This window comes from Moschus berezovskii, chromosome 6 (genome assembly GCF_049115385.1).
Source record: "Moschus berezovskii isolate FMDL1 chromosome 6, NW_MosBer_1.0, whole genome shotgun sequence".
NCBI lineage: Eukaryota > Metazoa > Chordata > Mammalia > Artiodactyla > Moschidae > Moschus > Moschus berezovskii.
This window is the reverse complement of record NC_142465.1, coordinates 2,835,380-2,855,065: the sequence shown is the minus strand read 5'-3', so window position 1 is coordinate 2,855,065 and position 19,686 is coordinate 2,835,380. Positions and strand designations below refer to the sequence as shown.

The following is a 19,686-nucleotide window of genomic DNA, read 5'->3' as shown; positions in this document are numbered from 1 at the left end:
ATTTCACCCCAAAACCATGAATTTCACCTTTTTCTCAAGCGCACACGGAACCTTCTCAAGCACAGATCACATCCTAAGCCATAAATCTACCCTTGGTAAATTCAAAAAAATTGAAATAATTCTAAGCATATTTTCTGACCACAATGCAGTGAGATTAGATCTCAATTACAGGAGAAAAACTATTAAAAATTCCAACACACGGAAGCTGAACAACACACTGCTGAATAACCAACAAATCATAGAAGAAATCAAAAAATAAATCAAAATATGCACAGAAAACGAATGAAAATGAAAACACAACAACCCAAAACCTGTGGGACACTGTAAAAGCAGTGCTAAGGGGAAGGTTCATAGCAATACAGGCACACCTCAAGAAACAAGAAAAAAGTCAACTAAATAATCTAACTCTACACATAAAGCAACTAGAAAAGGAAGAAATGAAGAACCCCAGGGTGAGTAGAAAGAAAGAAATCTTAAAATTAGGGCAAAAATAAGTGCAAAAGAAACAAAAGAGACCATAGCAAAAATCAACAAAGCCAAAAGCTGGTTCTTTGAGAGGGTAAATAAAATTGACAAACTCATCAAGAAACAAAGGGAGAAAAACCAAATCAATAAAATTAGAAATGAGAATGGAGAGATCACAACAGACAACACAGAAATACAAAGGATCATCACCAATTATATGCCAATAAAACGGACAACTTGGCAGAAATGGACAAATTCTTAGAAAAGTACAACTTTCCAAATTGAAACTGTAATAAGAAATCTTCCAGCAAACAAAAGCCCAGGTCCAGACGGCTTCACAGCTGAATTCTATCAAAAATTTAGAGAAGAGCTATCATCTACCCTACTCAAACTCTTCCAGAAAATTGCAGAGGAAGGTAAACTTCCTAACTCATTCTATGAGGCTACCATCACCCTAATCCCTAAACCTGACAAAGATACCACAAAAAAAGAAAACTACAGGCCAATATCACTGATGAACATAGATGCAAAAATCCTTAACAAAATTCTAGCAATCAGAATCCAACAACACATTAAGAAGATCATACATCATGACCAAGTGGGCTTTATCCCAGGAATGCAAGGATTCTTCAATATCCACAAATCAATCAATGTAAATACGCCACATCAACAAAATGAAAAATAAAAACCATATGATTATCTCAATAGATACAGAGAAGGCCTTTGACAAAATTCAACACCCATTTATGATAAAAACGCTCCAGAAGGCGGGAATAGAAGGAACATACCTCAACATAATAAAAGCTACATATGACAAACCCACAGCAAACATCCTCAATGGTGAAAAATTGAAAGCATTTCCCCTAAAGTCAGGAACAAGACAAGGGTGCCCACTCTAACTACTACTATTCAACACAGTAGTGGAAGCTTTGGCCACAGCAGTCAGAGCAGAAAAAGACATAAAAGGAATCCAAATTGGAAAAGAAGCAAAACTCTCACTGTTTGCAGATGACATGATCCTCTACACAGAAAACCCTAAAGACTCTACCAGAAAATTACTAGAGCTAATCAATGAATATAGTAAAGTTTCAGAATACAAAATCAACACACAGAAATCCCTTGCATTCCTATACACTAATAATGAGAACATAGAAAGAGAAATTAAGGAAACAATTCCATTCACCATTGCAATGAAAAGAATTACATACTTAGGAATATATCTACCTAAAGGAACAAAAGACCTATATATAGAAAACTATAAAACACTAGTGAAAGAAATCAGAGAGGACACTAATAGATGGAGAAATATACCGTGTTTGTAGATTGGAAGAATAAATATTGTGAAAATGAATATATTACCCAAAGTAATTTATAGATTCAATGCAATCCCTATCAAGCTACCAATGGTATTTTTCACAGCGCTAGAACAAATAATCTCACAATTTGTATGGAAATACAAAAAAACTTGAATAGCCAAAGCAATCTTGAGGAAGAAGAATGGAAGTGGGGGAATCAACCTGCCGGACTTCAGGCTCTACTACAAAGCCACAGTCATCAAGACAGTATGGTACTGGCAATAAAGACAGAAATATAGATCAATGGAACAAAACAGATAGACCAGAGATAAATCCACGCACCTATGGACACCTTATCTATGACAAAGGAGGCAAGAATATTCAATGGAGAAAAGACAGTCTCTTTAACAAGCGGTGCTGGGAAAACGGGTCAGCCACTTGTAAAAGAATGAAACTAGAACACTTTCTAACACCATACACAAAAATAAATTCAAAATGGATTAAAGATCTAAATGTAAGACCAGAAACTATAAAACTCCTATAGGCAAAACACTCTCCGACATAAATCACAGCAGGATTCTCCATGACACACCTTATATTGGAAATAAAAGCAAAAATAAACAAATGGGACCTAATTAAAATTAAAAGCTTCTGACAGCAAAGGAAACTATAAGCAAGGTGAAAAGACAGCCTTCAGAATGGGACAAAATAATAGCAAATGAAGCAACTGACAAAGAATTAATCTCCAAAATATACAAGCAACTCCTGAAGCTCAATTCCAGAAAAATAAACGACCCAATAAAAAAATGGGCCAAAGAAATAAACAGACGTTTCTCCAAAGAAGACATACAGATGGCTAACAAACACATGAAAAGATGCTCAACATCACTCATAATCAGAGAAATGCAAATCAAAACCACAATGAGGTGCCATTTCACGCCAGCCAGAATGGCTGCTATCCAAAAGTCTACAAGCAATAAATGCTGGAGAGGGTGTGGAGAAAAGGGAACCCTCTTACACTGTTGGTGGGAATGCAAACTAGTACAGCCACAGTCCGTCTAGTCAAGGCTATAGTTTTTCCAGTGGTCATGTATGGATGTGAGACTTGGACTGTGAAGAAAGCTGATCGCTGAAGAATGGATGCTTTTGAACTGCGGTGCTGGAGAACACTCTTGAGAGTCCCTTGGACTGCAAGGAGACCCACCCAGTCCATTCTAAAGGAGATCAATCCTGGGTGTTCATTGGAAGGACTGATGCTAAAGCTGAAACTCCAATACTTTGGCCACCTCATGCGACGAGTTGACTCACTGGAAAAAACTCTGATGCTGGGAAGGATCGGGGGCAGGAGGTGAAGGGGACGACAGAGAATGAGATGGCTGGATGGCATCACCGACTCGATGGACATGAGTTTGAGTGAACTCCGGGAGTTGGCGATGGACAGGGAGGCCTGGCGTGCCGTGATTCATGGGGTGGCAAAGAGTCAGACACGACTGAGTGACTGAACTGAACTGAACCTTATATTTTGGAAACTTCTTTTGTGATTTAGGACATAGTCCTTTTTTTTTTGTTTTTCATAGTCCATTTTTTTTCCCCTCAGTTCAGAGTTTAATATGCAAGTAACATCTCCATTAACATTTGAAACCAAGAATAATAACCCATAGCAGAAAGAGGATTTAGAGAAATCTTAGTAACAAAAATACGTTTGATTCAACTTTTATTTTTTTATGTTTAATTTTATATATTTATTTTTTTGAAGTAGAACAGTTGTTTCCATTTTTTTTCTACGCATGCTCCCCATCCTGACCCCCCTCCCACCTCCCTTCCCCTCCCATCCCTTTGGTTCATCCCAGTACACCAACCCCGAGCATCCTGTATCATGCATTGTACTTGGACTGGCTGCAGACGAATGGATAAGAAAGCTGTGGTACATTTACACAATGGAGAACTACTCAGCAATTAAAAGGAATACATTTGAATCAATTCTAATGAGGTGGATGAAACTGGAGCCTATGATTTGACATAGTCCATTTTTTAAAGTACTCCTTCTGTGCTCAGAAATAACGCTTATTCGAGAGACGCCCGGCTCCGGCGGCGCAGACGCGAGAGACGCCCGGCTCCGGCGCAACCGACCACGTGCAGAATCGTGGCTGAGAGGAGCTACCCCGCGCCCAGGGTTAGGGCGGTGGCCGAGAGGAGCTGTACCACGTCCAGGAGGCGGTGGCTGCTTGGGCACCGGAGGGCCGAGAGGAGCTGATCCACATTCAAAGCAGGAGGGGCGGCCTTGAGGAGATACCCCTCGTCCAAGGTAAGGTACAGCAGCTGCGCCTTGCTGGAGCAGCTGGGAAGAGATACTCCACGACCAAGTGGAATATAAGAATCCAGTGTTCTGGGGAGGGAGGAACAAGATGGCGGAGGGATAAGACGGCGAGACCACTTTCTCCCCCACAAATTCATCAAAAGAACATTTGAACGTGGAGTAAAGGCCACAAAACAACTTCTGAATACTGGCAGAGGTCATCAGGCTCCCAGAAAAGCAGCCCATTGTCTTCTAAAGGAGAGAGAAGAAATCCAGCTCCACCCAGCAGAACACCAACACATGCTTCCCTAACCAGGGAACCCAGACAAGTCACCCGTCCAACCCCACACACAGCGAAGAAACTACATAATAAAGAGAACTCCACAAACTGCAAGAAGAGGGAAAGGCCACCCCAAGCAAAGCAATATAAGCAAGATGAAGAGGCAGAGAAATACCCAGCAAGTAAAGGAACAAGATAATTGCCCACCAACACAAACAAAAGAAGAAGATATAGGGAATTTACCTGATAAAGAATTTCAAATTTTGATGGTGAAAATGATTCAAAATCTTGAAAGCAAAATGGAGTTACAGATAAATAACCTGGAGAAAAGGATTGAGAAGATGGAAGAAAGATTTAATAAGGACTTAGAAGAAATAAAAAAGAGTCAATATACAATGAATAATGCAATAGATGAGATCAGAAACACTCTGGAGGGAACAAACAATAGAATAACAGAGGCAGAAGACAGGATTAGCGAACTAGAAGATAGAATTGTAGAAATAAATGAAACAGAGAGGAAAAAAGAAAAACGAATTAAAAGAAATGAGGACAATATTAGAGACCTCTGGGACAATGTTAAAAGCTCCAACATTCGAATCATAGGAGTCCCAGAAGAAGAAGACAAAAAGAAAGACCATGAGAGAATACTTGAAGAGATAATAGTTGAAAACTTCCCTAAAATAGGGAAAGAAATAATCACCCAAGTCCAAGAAACCCAGAGAGTCCCCAACAGGATAAACCCAAGGCGAAATACTCCAAGACACATATTAATCAAATTAACAAAGATCAAACACAAAGAACAAATATTAAAAGCAGCAAGCAAAAAGCAGCAAATAACACATAAGGGGATTCCCATAAGGATAACAGCTGATCTTTCAACAGAAACTCTTCAGGCCAGAAGGGAGTGGCAAGACATACTTAAAGTGATGAAAGAAAATACCCTACAGCCCAGATTACTATACCCAGCAAGGATCTCATTCAAATATGAAGGAGAAATCAAAAGCTTTACAGACAAGCAAAAGCTGAGGGAATTCAGCATCACCAAACCAGCTCTCCAACAAATGCTAAAGGATCTTCTCTAGACAGGAAACACAGAAAGAGTGTATAAACTTGAACCCAAAGCAATAAAGAAAATGGCTACGGGATCGTACTTATCAATAATTACCTTAAACGTAAATGGGTTGAAATTTTCAAAAAGGCTAGGAAACAATTCTCATAGCCATCAATAGTTCAGTGTTGAGTTCATGAATAGTTTTTAAAGTTTGGGACAAACTGTAGTATTTGCTATTTGAAGTACTATTTGTATTGGCATATTACGATGTAACATTGGTCTTCATTTCCAACTTAAAACGCCTAAAAATGCCTAACAGGTTTTTAGATTTGTGAATTTTAGTTGATATGTATTTTATGATGTTACTGAACCTGCAGGAATATTGAAATATTTCAGAGAACTTATTCACTGTACATTTAATTTATTTTATTTATAAAAGTTATGAACTGTAGAAAGTTTTACTTGTTGGGTCAAATGCTTGTTGCTTCAAATGCTTGTTGCATTTGAAGTGCTAGTTACAAGAAAATCAAATACCTTCAATGTATAAATGCTATTAAGTTTTTAAAGGACTCTGGAGTATAAGTAAGTTTGTTTAAAGAAATTTAGTCTATTCAACCTGAATCAGCTCTGTCAAACATTAATTAAAAGCCTCATTTAAAATAAATAAATAAATAAATAATGGTGGTGGGAGGGAGGGTTGGGAAGCTGGCTGGAGGTGGAGGTGGTGAAGTTTATTAATCTAATTAAAAATGAAGTTGCATTTCCATTTTCCAAAACCACCCATCCACCATCGTACTGTGTCACTAGACATTATGTACGATTTTACTTTGCGACAGAAACCATTACATTTAAAAATTCATTACAGCAAGGTTAGTTAGACACATGATGGATGCAGCTTTAATCCTGCCATATATTATTACAGGTAAAATGTAAATGATGAAAAATATTTTGTGCTTATCAGCATTTATGTGGAAATGTGTTTTACAGTGATATATGGTGTTATATTTCTATTATTGTGATGAAAAAGAAAGCAATACAAAAAGACGAAGTGTTTATTAAAACATGAAAAAAAAAAAAAAGAAAGAAATGGTTTTGCAGCACTGAAGAGATTATAGAAAGTAAATTAGCTAGATCAGACCTGTTTTATGTAGTAATTTTATAGTTTAATTATTTCAGTTGTAAAATATTGTTATACTGTTCATTAGCTCTGATTGTTCATATTAAACTATTGTAATGCAAATAAATAAATAATCAAAAAAAAAAAAAAAAAGAAATAACGCTTATTCTCTATTTGTTAGGTACAAAATTTTCTATATGTATTAGACCAACTTTATTAGTTGTGTTGTTCAAATCTTCTATATAGGCATTCTCAAAGATATTGTAGTCTGGTTCCATACCACCACAATAAACAAATACCACAATAATGTGAGGCATGGGGATTATTTTGTTTCCCAGTACATATAAAACCCATATTTATATTATAATGTAGAATGTAGTATCAACTCATAAGAGTCTAAATAACAATGTTCATGTCTAAATTAAAAAATATTTTATTGCTAAAAAATGCTAACCGTCACCTGAGCCTTCAAGTGAGTCATACTCTTTTTGTTGTGGAGGGTCTTGCCTCGATTTTGAAGGCTGCTGACTGATCGCGGTGGTTTCTGTAGGAGAGATAACTATGGTAATTTCTTAAAATAAGATAATATTGAAGTTTGCCACATCCATTGACTCTTCCTTTCATGAAAAATTTCTCTGTAGCATGAATGACTGTTTGGTAACACTTTACCCAATGGCAACCCACTCCAGTGTTCGTGCCTGGAGAATCCCAGGGACGGCGGAGCCTGGTGGGCTGCCGTCTATGGGGTCGCACAGAGTCGGTCACGACTGAAGCGACTTAGCAGCAGCAGCAGCAACATTTTACCCAAAGTAGAATGTCTTTCAAAACTGAAGTCAATATTCTCAAACCCTGCTTTTGTTTATCAACTAAGTTTACGTAATATTCTAAGTCCTCTGTTGTCATTTCATCAGTCCTCACAGCATCTTCACCAGGAGTAGATTCCATGTCTAGAAATCATTTTCTTAATGCTCACCCATGAGAAACAACTCCTCATCCATTAAAGTCCTATCATGGGATTGAAGCAACTTAGTCACATCTTCAGGTTCCCCTTCTAATTCTAGTTCTCTTGCGATTTTTCTACCACACTAGGTATTATTTCCTCCACCAAAGTCTTACAGCCCCACAAGGCCCCATGAGGGTTGGAATCAACTTCTTTCAAACTCTGCTAATATTCCTATTTTGACCTCTTCCCTTGAATCACGAATGTTCTCAATGGCATCTAGAGTGGTGAATCCTTTCCATGTTTTCATTTAACCACCCAAATCCATCAGAGGAGTCACTACGGTAGTTACAGCCTAAAAATGTATTTCTTATGGGACTTCTCTGGCAGTCCAGTGGTTAGAATTTGGCACTGTGGTTTTTCACTGTGGTTCAATCCCTGGTCAGGAAACGAAGATCATGCAAGCTGTGAGGTGTGCCACTCCCAAAATATGTTTCTTAAATAATAAAGCCTTAAAAGTTCCAATTACTCCTTGATCTGTGGGCTGCCGAATGGATGTTGAGAAGGTAGGCATTAAACAACATTAATCTTGTACATCTCCATCAGAGTGCTTGGGTGACCAGACGCATTGTCAATAAGCAGTAATATTTCCAAAGGAATCTCTTTTTTCTGAGCAGCAGATCTCCACAGTGGGCTTCAAATATTCAGTAAACCATGTTGTAAACAGATGTGCTGTCACCCATGCTTTGTTGTTCCATTTACAGAGTACAGGAAGAAAAGATTTAGCATAATTCAGAACGGCAAATGAGCATTTTGTTACTGTTCAGTTGCCATGTCATACCCTACTCTTTTTGAAACCCCATGGACTGTAGCCCACTAGGCTCGTCTGTCCATGGAATTTCCCAGGCAAGAATACTGGAGTGGGTTGCCATTTCCTGCTCCAGGGGATTTTCCCCGACTCAGGGATCAAACCCACATCTCCTGCATTGACAGGTAGATTCTTTACCACTGAGCCACCAGACCAGCTGCATTAGCCCCTAACAAGAGAGTCATCCTGCCTTGTGAAGCTCTCAAGCCAGGCACTGACCTCTCCTCTCTAGCTATGAAAGTCCTGGTGACATCTTCTTCCAATAGAAGACTGTTCTGTCTACACTGAAAATCTGTTGTTTAGAACAGCCACCTTCATGAATGATCTTAGCTAGATCTTCTGGATAACTTGCTGCAGCTTCTACATCAGCACTTGCTGCTCTGCCGTGAACTCTGATGCTACAGAGATGATATCTTTCCTTAGTCTTCACGAAATTGACCCCTGCTAGCTTCAAACCTTTCTTCTGAAGCTGTCTCATTCCTCTCAACCATCACAGAATTAGAGTTAGGGCCTTGTCTTAGATTAGGCTTGGGTTTAAGGGAATGCCATGGCTGGCTGATCTATGCAGATCCCAAAACTTTCTCTGTATCAGCAATAAGGCTGTTTTGTTTTCTTATCATTCATGAATTCACTAGAGTTATCATTTTCGATTTTCTTTAAAAACCTTCCCTTTGGATTCACAACTTGGCTGCTGGGCTCAAAAGGCCTAACTTTTGGCCTGTTTCAACGTTCAACATAACTTTCTCACTAACCTTAATCATGTCTAGCTTTTGATTTAAAGTGAGAGGTATGCAACTCCTTTCACTTGAACCCTTAGCGGCCATTGTAAGATTAGTTGACCTGATTTCAGCATCATTGTGACTAAGTGAATAGGGAGGCCCATGGAGAGCCTTTTATATATAAATCCACCCCCAAAACTTGCATGACTTGCTTTATTGTGATATTTGCTGTATTGAAGTAGTCTGGAACCAAACCTGCAATATCTCAGAGATATGCCTGTTATGCAAGTGTTACCGAAATGTGACACAGGGATATGCAGTGAGCAAATGCTTTTGGGAAAAAAGGCACCAACAGATTTGCTCAACACAGGGTTGCCACGAACCTTCAATTTGTAAAAACTGTGGTGTCTGCAAAGCAAGAGTCTGAAATGCTGTACCAGGATGCAATCTGAAAAACAACGGAATGATCTATTCATTTCCAAGGCAAACCATTCAATATCACAGTAATCCAAGACTATGCTTTGACCAGTAATGCTGAAGAAGCTGAAGTTGAATGGTTCTCAGAAGATCTACAAGACCTTCTAGAACTCACACCCCAAAATGATGTCCTTTTTATTATAAGGGACTGGAATGCAAAAGTAGGAAGTCAAGAAACACCTGGAGTAACAGGAAAATTTGGCCTTGGAGTACAGAATGAAGCAGAGCAAAGGCTAATAGAGTTTTGCAAGAGAATGCAATGGTCATAGCAAACACCCTCGTCCAATGACACAACAGAAGACTCTACGCATGAACATCACCAGATGTACAATACTGAAATCAGATTGATTATGTTCTTTGCAGGCAAAGATGGAGAAGCTCTATAGAGTCAGCAAAAACAAGACTGGAAGCTGACTGTGACTCAGACCATGCACTCCTTATTGTCAAATTCAGACTTAAATTGAAGAAAGTACGGAAAACCACTAGACCATTCAGGTATGACCTAAATCAAATCCATAACGATTATACAGTGGAAGTGAGAAATAGATTCAAGGGATTAGATCTGATAGACAGAGTGCCTGATGACCTATCAATGGATGTTCGTGACACTATACAGGAGACACGGATCGAGATCATTCCCAAGAAAAAGAAATGCAAAAAAGCAAAATGGTTGTCTGAGGAGGTCTTGCAAATAGCTGTGAAGAAAAGGAAAGATACACTCATTTGAATGCAGAGTTCCAAAGAATAGCAAGGAGAGATAAGAAAACCTTCCTCAGTGATCAGTGCAAAGAAATAGAGGAAAACAACAGAATAGAAAAGACAAAAGATCTCTTCAAGAAAATTAGAGATAATAAGGGAACATTTCATGCAAAGATGGGCTCAATAAAGAAGAGAAATAGTATGGACCTAACAGAAGCAGAAGATATTAAGAGGTGGCAAGAATACACAGAAAAACTATACAAAAAAGATCTTCATGACCAAGATATTCACGATGGTGTGATCACCAACCTAGAGCCAGACATCATTGAATGTAAAGTCAAGTGGGCCTTGGGAAGCATCACTACGAACAAAGCTAGTGGAGGTGATGGAATTCAAGTTGAGCTATTTCAAATCCTAAAAGATGATGCTGTGAAAATGCTGCACTCAGTATGTCAGCAAATTTGGAAAACTCAAGAAGTGGCCATAGGACTGGAAAAGGTCAGTTTTCATTCCAATCACAAAGAAAGGTAATGCCAAAAAATGCTCAAACTACCCCATAATTGCACTCATCTCACACGCTAGTAAAGTCATGCTCAAAATTCTCCAAGCCAGGCTTCAGCAATACGTGAATCGTAAACTTCCAGACGTTCAAGCGGGTTTTAGAAAAGGCAGAGGAACCAAAGATCAAATTGCCAACAACCGCTGGATCATCGGAAAAGCAAGGGAGTTCCAGAAAAACATCTATTCTTGCTTTATTGACTATGCCAAAGCCTTAGTGTGGATCATAATAAACTGGAAAATTCTTAAAGAGATGGGAATACCAGATCACCTGACCTGCCTCTTGAGAAATCTGTATGCAGGTCAAGAAGCAACAGTTAGAACTGGACATGGAACAACAGACTGGGTCCAAGTAGGAAAAGGAGTACGTCAAGGATGTATATTGTCACCCTGCTTATTTAACTACTATCCAGTGGACATCATGAGAAATGCTGGGCTGGAGGAAGCACAAGCCGGAATCAAGATTTCCGGGAGAAATATCAATAACCTCAGATATGTAGATGACACCAACTTTATGGCAGAAAGCAAAGAACTAAAGAGCCTCTTGATGAAAGTGAAAGAGGAGAGTGAAAAAGTGTGCTCAAAACTCAACATGCATCGAACATGGACTGGCGATTCGTTTCACATATGATAATATACATGTTTCAATGCCATTCTCCCAAATCATCCCACCATCACCCTCTCCCACAGAGTCCAAAAGACTGTTCTATACATCTGTGTCTCTTTTACTGTCTCGTATACAGGGTTATCGCCAGTCCAAGTTCGATGCATGACACAGGATGCTCGGGTCTGGTGTACTGGGATAAACCAGAGGGATGGGACGGGGAGGGAGGTGGGGGGGGGGGTTCAAGATGGGAAACACGTGTACACCAGAGGTAGATTCATGTCAATGTATGGAAAAACCAATATAATAATGTAAAGGAATAGCCTCCAATTAAAATAAATAAATTTTTAAAAAATAAACAAGAAAAAAAACAAACCCTCAACATGCAGAAAATTAAGATCACGGTATCTGGTCCTACCACTTCATTGCAAATAGATGGGAAAACAGTGACAGACTTTATTTTTGGGGGGCTCCAAAATTACTGCGGATGGTGACTGCAGCCATGAAATTAAAAACACTTACTCTGTGGAAGAAAAATTATGACCAATCTAGACAGCATATTAAAAAGCAGAGACATTACTTTGTAAACAAAAGTCCATCTAGTCCTATGGTTTTTCCAGTAGTCATGCATGGATGTGAGAACTGGACGATAAAGATAGCTAAACGTTGAAGAACTGATGCTTTTGAACTGTGGTGTTGGAGAAGACCCTTGAGAGTCCCTTAGACAGCAAGGAGATCCAACCGATCCACCCTAAAGGAAATCAGTCCTGAATATTCTTTGGAAGGACTGATGCTGAAGCTGAAACTCTGATATTCTGGCTTCCTGATGCAAAGAACTGACTCATCGGAAAAGACCCTGATGCTGGGAAATATTGAAGGTGGGAGGAGAAGGGGACGACAGAGGATAAGATGGTTGGACGGCATCACTAACTCAATGGACATGAGTTGAAGTAAACTCTGGGAATTGGTGACGGACAGGGAGGCCTGGCGGGCTGTAGTTCATGGGGTCAGAGAGAACTGGACATGACTGAGCGACTGAAGTGACTGAAGTGAAGTGTCTGCAAAGCACAATAAAGGGAAGTGCAACAAAACAAGGTATATGTGCTTTCTTGACTAATTTTCTGTTTACCTATTCATTTTTGTTTTTAAGGATATGTATTTCTTTGGCTCCATCGAGTCTTAGCTGCGGTGTGTGGGCTTGGTTGCCCTGCAGCACGTGGGATCTTAGTTCCCTGACCAAGGATCAAACCCATGTCCCCTGCACTGCGAAGCAATTCCTAACCACTGGACCACCAGGTAAGTCCCTACCTATCTGTTTTAATAGAGATATGCTAATCTGTGGGCTCCTCCGTTTTCCTTCTGATCCTGTCACTTTTCACTTTTAAGGCTGTGTTAGGTGTTATATCAATGCTCCAGCTGCCCAATGCACTTCAGTGCTCACTGTCAACAGTATTCTATCTCACGTCACTGTTGCCACACCAGTGTGTTTCCTCATCAGACCATCACATTTGTCAAGCGTATCTTTTCCTATTTACCAATGTATTTCTTTCAAGCCTGTCTGTGCTATACTACTGTTTTTAAACAATATATAGTTTCCTCCTACTAAAGTATAAACTCAACGAGGAGTTTTTTCCCCCAGTGGTCTTATTCCCAGAGCCTAGATCAGTGTCTGGGACATAGCAGTGCTCATTAAATACATACATACATTTACAATATGTACTTATACTTGGCTTTATGAGAAAAAGTTATAGTTGAAAGTATTCAGCACTTCCATCTTCTTGAACAAGACTATGCTCCTAGCACACTTGAGCTACCTAATACTCCTTGTTATTATTTTCCAGAGAATCAGAATAACCTTTACAAAAATAATTGGTTTTGTTATTATCATTGTTTAGTGGCTTTGCCAAAAAGTACACCCTCATCCTATCTTGGGGTTCTCTTTTCTTTCTGCTAAAGGATGCTTTTTAGAAATTCTTATAGATAGGGTATGCTGAAGATAAATTATTTTATCCTTGACCCAAAATGTCTTTCTCTTGTCCTCAATCTTCAGTGGTGCTTTAGATGGATAAAGTTATCATCACTCAGCATTTTAAAGATATTAGTTCATTATCTTCTAGCCGCAATTGTTGCTGTGGAGAAGCCTGCACAGTTGATAATCTTTTGGAGATTTCTTCTCTCTGGTAACTTTTAAATGTCTCTAGCCTTCTAGTTGCTCTATCCTTATACTTGCAAAGAATGTTTCTCATTGTGATTGGTTTTTACTTGTCCTGCTTAGTATGCAGAGCGTACTTTTAATGTGAGGTTTCAAGTTTTCAGTTCTGATAAATTCAGGATGTAGTTCTTTAGTTATCATTTCTTAGTCATTCTTACAGCCCCTTGTTCTAGAACTCCCATTCGATGTATACTGAAGCTTCTCAACCTATTTTTAATATCTCTTAATGGCATAATTAGGTAATTTTGAGTATTTTATGTCTTTATTATGCATTCTGGGTGATCTAGAGTTAGAACAATTTTCCACTTTACTAGTTCTCTCTTTAATCATGTCTACTTTAGAATTCATTCCATCTATTGACCTAATTCCTATAACTACATTTCTAGGCAAATTGACTTTTATGTTTGTCTATTCTTATTTCATTTCTGCTAATTTATCATAAGTTCTTATTCTTTTAAAGTGCTTTTTATTATTTATCTATTGAAGAATCCTAAACATACACAGTTTTAAAATAAGTCTTTAGAAAATTATTAATTTCTATTTACTACTTTCATTACATTTGGGAGTGAATCCATCTCCTGATTTGATTTTATTGAATGACTTTTTAGGTTTAGCTTTTTTTCTTTAATTGTGCTTTGGAATTTCTGTTTACTCACTCCCTCTATTTATCCACCATGTTTCATTCATTTTTGTCTTTACCAGTACCCATGGGACCCTGGACTTCCCTGGGGGCTCAGGCGGTCGACCCAGGTTTGATCCCTGGGTTGGGAAGATCCTCTGGAGAAGGAAATGGCAATCCACTCCAGTACTCCTGCTGGGAAAATCCCATGGACGGAGGAGTCTGGGGGGCTACAGTCCATGGGGTCGCAGAGTCAAACATGACTGAGCGACTTCACTTTACTTTATGGGGCCCTAGTTAAAAACCAGGTCTAATACTGATGACTGCACACTCCAGGCATTATCAGCTACCATAGACTCAGCTACTGAGTCATTCAAGTTTGGCCCTCTCCCATCTCTAGATAAATATTTTAAGTGTTTTTATGCTAAATGCAGTTTCAGAAAAGAGCTGGTTCCACCTTTCATGTAAACTTTCTTCTAGGAGCAGGAGAGTTCCATTTCTGACTCCTACTTTTAACTGATAAGCCTAGTCAGAGGACTCTCTGACTCCCATGTAACACTTTTACTTCTGTATACCCATAGAAACTGAATGCCTAGCCACCCCAGCCACTTCAGACCTGGATTCTAGTAGCCCACGCTTTTATCTCCAGTCATCATTTTGCATTTCTATTCTACAAATTAGCTTATTTTGTCTTTTAGGCTGACTCTGTTTAAAAATTCCCTTATTACACTTTATCTCTAACCGGCGCATGACTATAGCTGGACTGGTCCATACAGTCAAAGATATGATCTTTCCCGTACTCATGTACAGCTGTTAGAGTTGGACCATATAGAAGTTTGAGTGCCAAAGAACTGATGCTTTAGTTCACTGTGGTGTTGAAGAAGCTTCTTGAGAGTCCCCTTGACTTCAAGGACATCAAACCAGTCAATCCTAAAGGAAATCAACCCTGAGTATTCAATGGAAGGACTGATGCTGAAGCTCCAATACTTTGGACACTTGATGTGAAGAACCGACTCACTGGCAAAGACCCTGATGCTGACAAAGACTGAAGAGAAAAGGAGAAGCAGGTAGCAGAGGATGAGACCGTTAGACAGCATCACTGACTTCATGCATATGAAGGTGAGCAAACTCGATGAGACGGGGAGCCTGGTGGGCTGCAGTCCACGGGGTTGCAAAGAGTCAGACACGACTTAGCAAATGAACAACTACTCACAGATGACAATACCATTTACTGAATGGAAATAATTGGGGATGGAATGCAGGAACATGGACAGGGTTTAAGAAGAAAAATTAAGAATTGTATTTCAGACACGTTGAGTTGGAGATGTCATATAAACAGATACACGTCGCAGTTCAGAAGAAAAGTTGACCTATATAATCCAAAGTATGGGACTGAATACGTTTACCCAGAAAAAGAGGAGAGGAGAAAAAGGGAACTTGGGGGAGAAACCGCATCCGATGACTCCTTCAGTACTTTTTAACTGCATTGTATTACCTTTCATAAATTAGAAATACTGTCCATATATCACAAATGCTTAAAGGAGTGCTAAAAACAAAATCAGTAATAACAGCAACAACCAAAACCTTCAACTGAGCAAGACAGTAAAGAGGAGAATTGTAGGTCAGAAGGTTGTAACGTGGGACATTGTGTATTACACAGTTCTGGTTAAAGCCAAATCCCCAGGGAAGACAAGTCAGTACCTGCCATGATAACGATACAGTGAGAAAGCAACTCAAGCTAAACAGAAAGAGACTCATAGACTTTGAAAATAAACTTACAGTTACAAAAGGGGAAAAGTGGAAAGGAGGGATAAATTGGGTTTGGGATTAACAGATACACATTACTGTATATAAAACAGAGAATCAACAACTGTACTCAATATTCTGTAATAACCTATATGGGGAAAGAATAGAAGAAGAATGGATATCTGTTCATGCATAACTGAATCGCCTTGCGGTACACCTGAAACTAGCACAGTATCATAAATCAACATTACTCCAATATAAAATAAAGTTAAATTTTAAAATACCACCTTAACAGTGGAAAAGCCTCATCTGCTGTATTTCTTCGGTCTCTTTACTGGGAACTGATGGAGAATCCCCAGCAGAAAAGGCAGACAATCCGCCTCCACCACTATCCCTATATCTTGGTCATCGTCCTTTTTCTACAACTGCCTGCCTCGCTGTGAAGAGCCTACTTTTCCTATCTTTTCAACAACCAGTCTCCACTAACAACACTCTAATGTCAATCAACAGAATTTTGCAACGTGACTTTATTTCAACACAATATGGAAAATATTTTCCCAATTTAGATCCATCATCTACCAAAGACGCTGGGGCTTAAATTCTTTTTAATTAAATACAAAAAATTATTCACGCTAAAGTGGGAAAAAAGCCTCACAGAAGAAGAAAAACACCAAGGATATATATATCGTTATTGTGGTGGCCTAAGTCCACTTATTGTTTCCGAGACTTTGGCTCTGAATCAGGTAGGCAGAGTCTTTGGCTTCTCTCCCGATCAAGTGGAATCCATTCAAGTGGAGTCACGGGTAGGGGATGGAGCCATCACCATAGCCTCTCTCTCCCCACACGCCAGCATCGGCAGCTGGACAATAGAGAGGCTGGCCCATCAAACACCTGACACACTGAACTACAGAGTAGGACCCCACCCAGGGTGCCACGTTAAGTGCCAGAGGCGCCAACCTACAGACTAGGATTCTAGCCAGGGGGGCCCCTCTATGTGCCTGACACACCGAACAACAGAGAAGGACCCCAGGCAAGGTAGCCCTCTAAGTGTTCGAGCAGGTGGAGCTACAGGTAGAATGGCCAAAGAGGCCTTTCGATCGCCGGCTACAAGAGGCTCTGATAGGGATGTAACTCTGGCAGCGGAGGCAGTCCGTATCCTTGCACACTAGGCACTGCCAGGGTCCCTGCAACCCAAGCAGCTGCACCACCTTCAAGCTCAACTCTCACTGGGGCAGAGCTGCCACAGGCAGCTGTCCGCTATCTTGCGTCTACGCCCACAGGGTCGCTTCAGTCCTGTCCAACTCTTTGCTGTCCTGTAAACTGTGACCTGCCAGGCATCTCTGTCAGGGAGGAGGGGCGTTCTCCAGACAAGAATACTGGAGCGTATTGGCCAATACTGGTTGCCATACCCTTCTAGAGCACTGTATGTCCTGCTGCCCTCGTCGCCAACTCCCCTGAGTACCTGGTGCTGCCAGAACCCCTGCAACCCAAGCGGCGGAACCACCTCCACACCTGGCCTTCACAGGGGCAAACCCAAGTCCTCCAGGGCAGCCGCAGGAGCAAACCCCAGTGGAGGACCACATGTATAGGTGGAAATAAAACCACAACTGGAACCCAGGGGCAGTGTGGCTAAGGAAGAAGACCTAAAACCTTCCCACCAGCTGTACAAGCTGCAGATTAAATCCACACGATCAATTAGGCAGACTCTGTGTCTATGGAATATATAAAAGGTCATTGAGAACTCCCACAAAAGAAAACTCACTAGTTCTGATAGGTTTGGACACTGGAGGCAAGAACACACAGGAGTTGGACCAGATTAGAATCTAAGCTGCCCCCACAGCAGGTCCAGAGATCAGCACAGTGCTGGAGGGCATCCTAGGGAGGTAAAGTGGACTGTGACTCCCAGCGAGGGAAAGGACGCTGACAGCAATGACTCAAGAAAAACATTTATTATTCTTATTTTTTGACTTGTTCTGTAGATTCTTTTGGCTTTTTTCTTCTTTTTCTCCTTCCCCGCCCCCCCCCCCTCTGTTGGAGCTGTCGATTTTACTGGCACTATGAAATCCAATGGATGCAGAAAAAGCCTTTGACAAAATTTAGCACCCATTTATGATTAAAACTTCAAAAAATGGGCACAGAAGGAACTTTCCTCAACCTAGTAAAGGGCATATATGATAAGTCTACAGCAAACATTATTCTCAATGGTGAAAAACTGAAAGCATTCCCCCTAAGATCAGGGACAACATAAGGGTGTCCACTTTCACCACTATTATTCAAAATAGTTCTGGAAGTCCTAGCTACAGCAATCAGAGAAGAAAAAGAAATAAAAGGAATTCAGATCAGAAAAGAAGAAGTACAGCTCTCACTGTTTACAGATGACATGATACTGTACATAGAAAACCCTAAAGACAGTATCAGAAAATGACTAGAGCTAATCAGTGAATTTAGCAAAGTTGCAGGACACAAAATCAATACACAGAAATCACTTGCATTTCTATATACTAACAATGAAAAATCAGAAAGAGAAACTAAGGAATCAATCCCATTCACCACCGCAACAAAAACAATTAAATATCTAGGAATAAACTTACCTAAGCAGACAAAAGAACTGTACACAGAAAAGTATAAGACACTGGTGAAAGAAATCAAAGATGACACAAACAGATGGAGAGATATTCCATGTTTCTGGGTAGGAAGAGTCAATACTGTGAAAATGACTATACTACCAAACACAATCTACAGACTCAACGCGATCCCTATCAAATTACCAATGGCATTTTTCACAGAACTAGCACAAAAAATTGCACAATTCATATGGAAACACAAAAGATCCCAAACAGCCAAAGCAGTCCTGACAAAGAATGGAGTTGGAGGAATCAACCTTCCTGACTTCAGATTATACTACAAAGCTACAGTCATCAAGATAGTATGGTACTGGCACAAAAATAGAAATATAGACTGATGGAACAAGGGAGAAAGCCCGAAATAAACCCATGCACCTATGGGTACCTTATTTTTGACAAAGGAGGCAAGAATTTACGATGGGGCAAAGACGGGCTCTTCAATAAACGGGGCTGGGAAAACTGGACAGCTACATGTAAAATAATGAAATTAGAACACTTCTAACACCTACAAAAAGATAAACTCAAAATGGATTAAAGACCTAAATGTAAGATCAGAAACTATAAAACTCTTAGAAGAAAACATAGGCAGAACACTCAATGACGTAAATCAAAGCAAGATACTCTATGACCCACCTCCTAGAGTAATGGAAATAAAAACAAAAGTGAACAAGTGGGAACTGATTAAACCTGAAATCTTTTGCACAGCAAAGGAAACGATAAGCAAGGTGAAAAGACAGCCCTCAGAATGGGAGAAAATAATAGCAAATGAAATAACTGACAAAGAATTAATTTCCAAAATATACAAGCAGCTCCTACAACTCAATGCCAGAAAAACAAACAACCCAACCAAAACGTGGGAAAAAGACCTAAACAGACATTTCTCCAAAGAAGACATACAGATGGATAACAAACACATGAAAAGATGCTCAACACTGCTCATTATTAGAGAAATGCAAATCAAAATTACAATGAGATATCACCTCACAGCGGCCAGAACGGCCATCATCAAAAACATCTACAAACAATAAATGCCGAGAGTGTGTGGAGGAAAGGGAACACTCTTGCACTGTTGATGGGAATGTAAATTGATACAGCCACTATGGAAGACGGTATGGA

The 19,686-nt window shown here is 39.8% G+C and overlaps 3 pseudogenes across 1 annotated transcript in view; 2 read left to right on the top strand and 1 right to left on the bottom strand.

Annotated features, from left to right (window-relative positions):
* The window catches only part of LOC148777524 (acidic leucine-rich nuclear phosphoprotein 32 family member D-like), a 146,973-nt pseudogene that overhangs the window by 86,810 nt on the left and 40,477 nt on the right, over nucleotides 1–19,686 (bottom strand).
* LOC148777525 (acidic leucine-rich nuclear phosphoprotein 32 family member D-like) overlaps nucleotides 1–19,686 on the top strand; it is a 145,455-nt pseudogene that overhangs the window by 93,184 nt on the left and 32,585 nt on the right. Inside the window, exon 8 of the transcript XR_016037538.1 lies at nucleotides 12,520–12,665. The product of XR_016037538.1 is annotated as an acidic leucine-rich nuclear phosphoprotein 32 family member D-like (transcript). The remainder of the gene's footprint in view (nucleotides 1–12,519; nucleotides 12,666–19,686) is intronic.
* The window catches only part of LOC129557877 (large ribosomal subunit protein eL21 pseudogene), a 46,792-nt pseudogene that overhangs the window by 15,777 nt on the left and 11,329 nt on the right, over nucleotides 1–19,686 (top strand).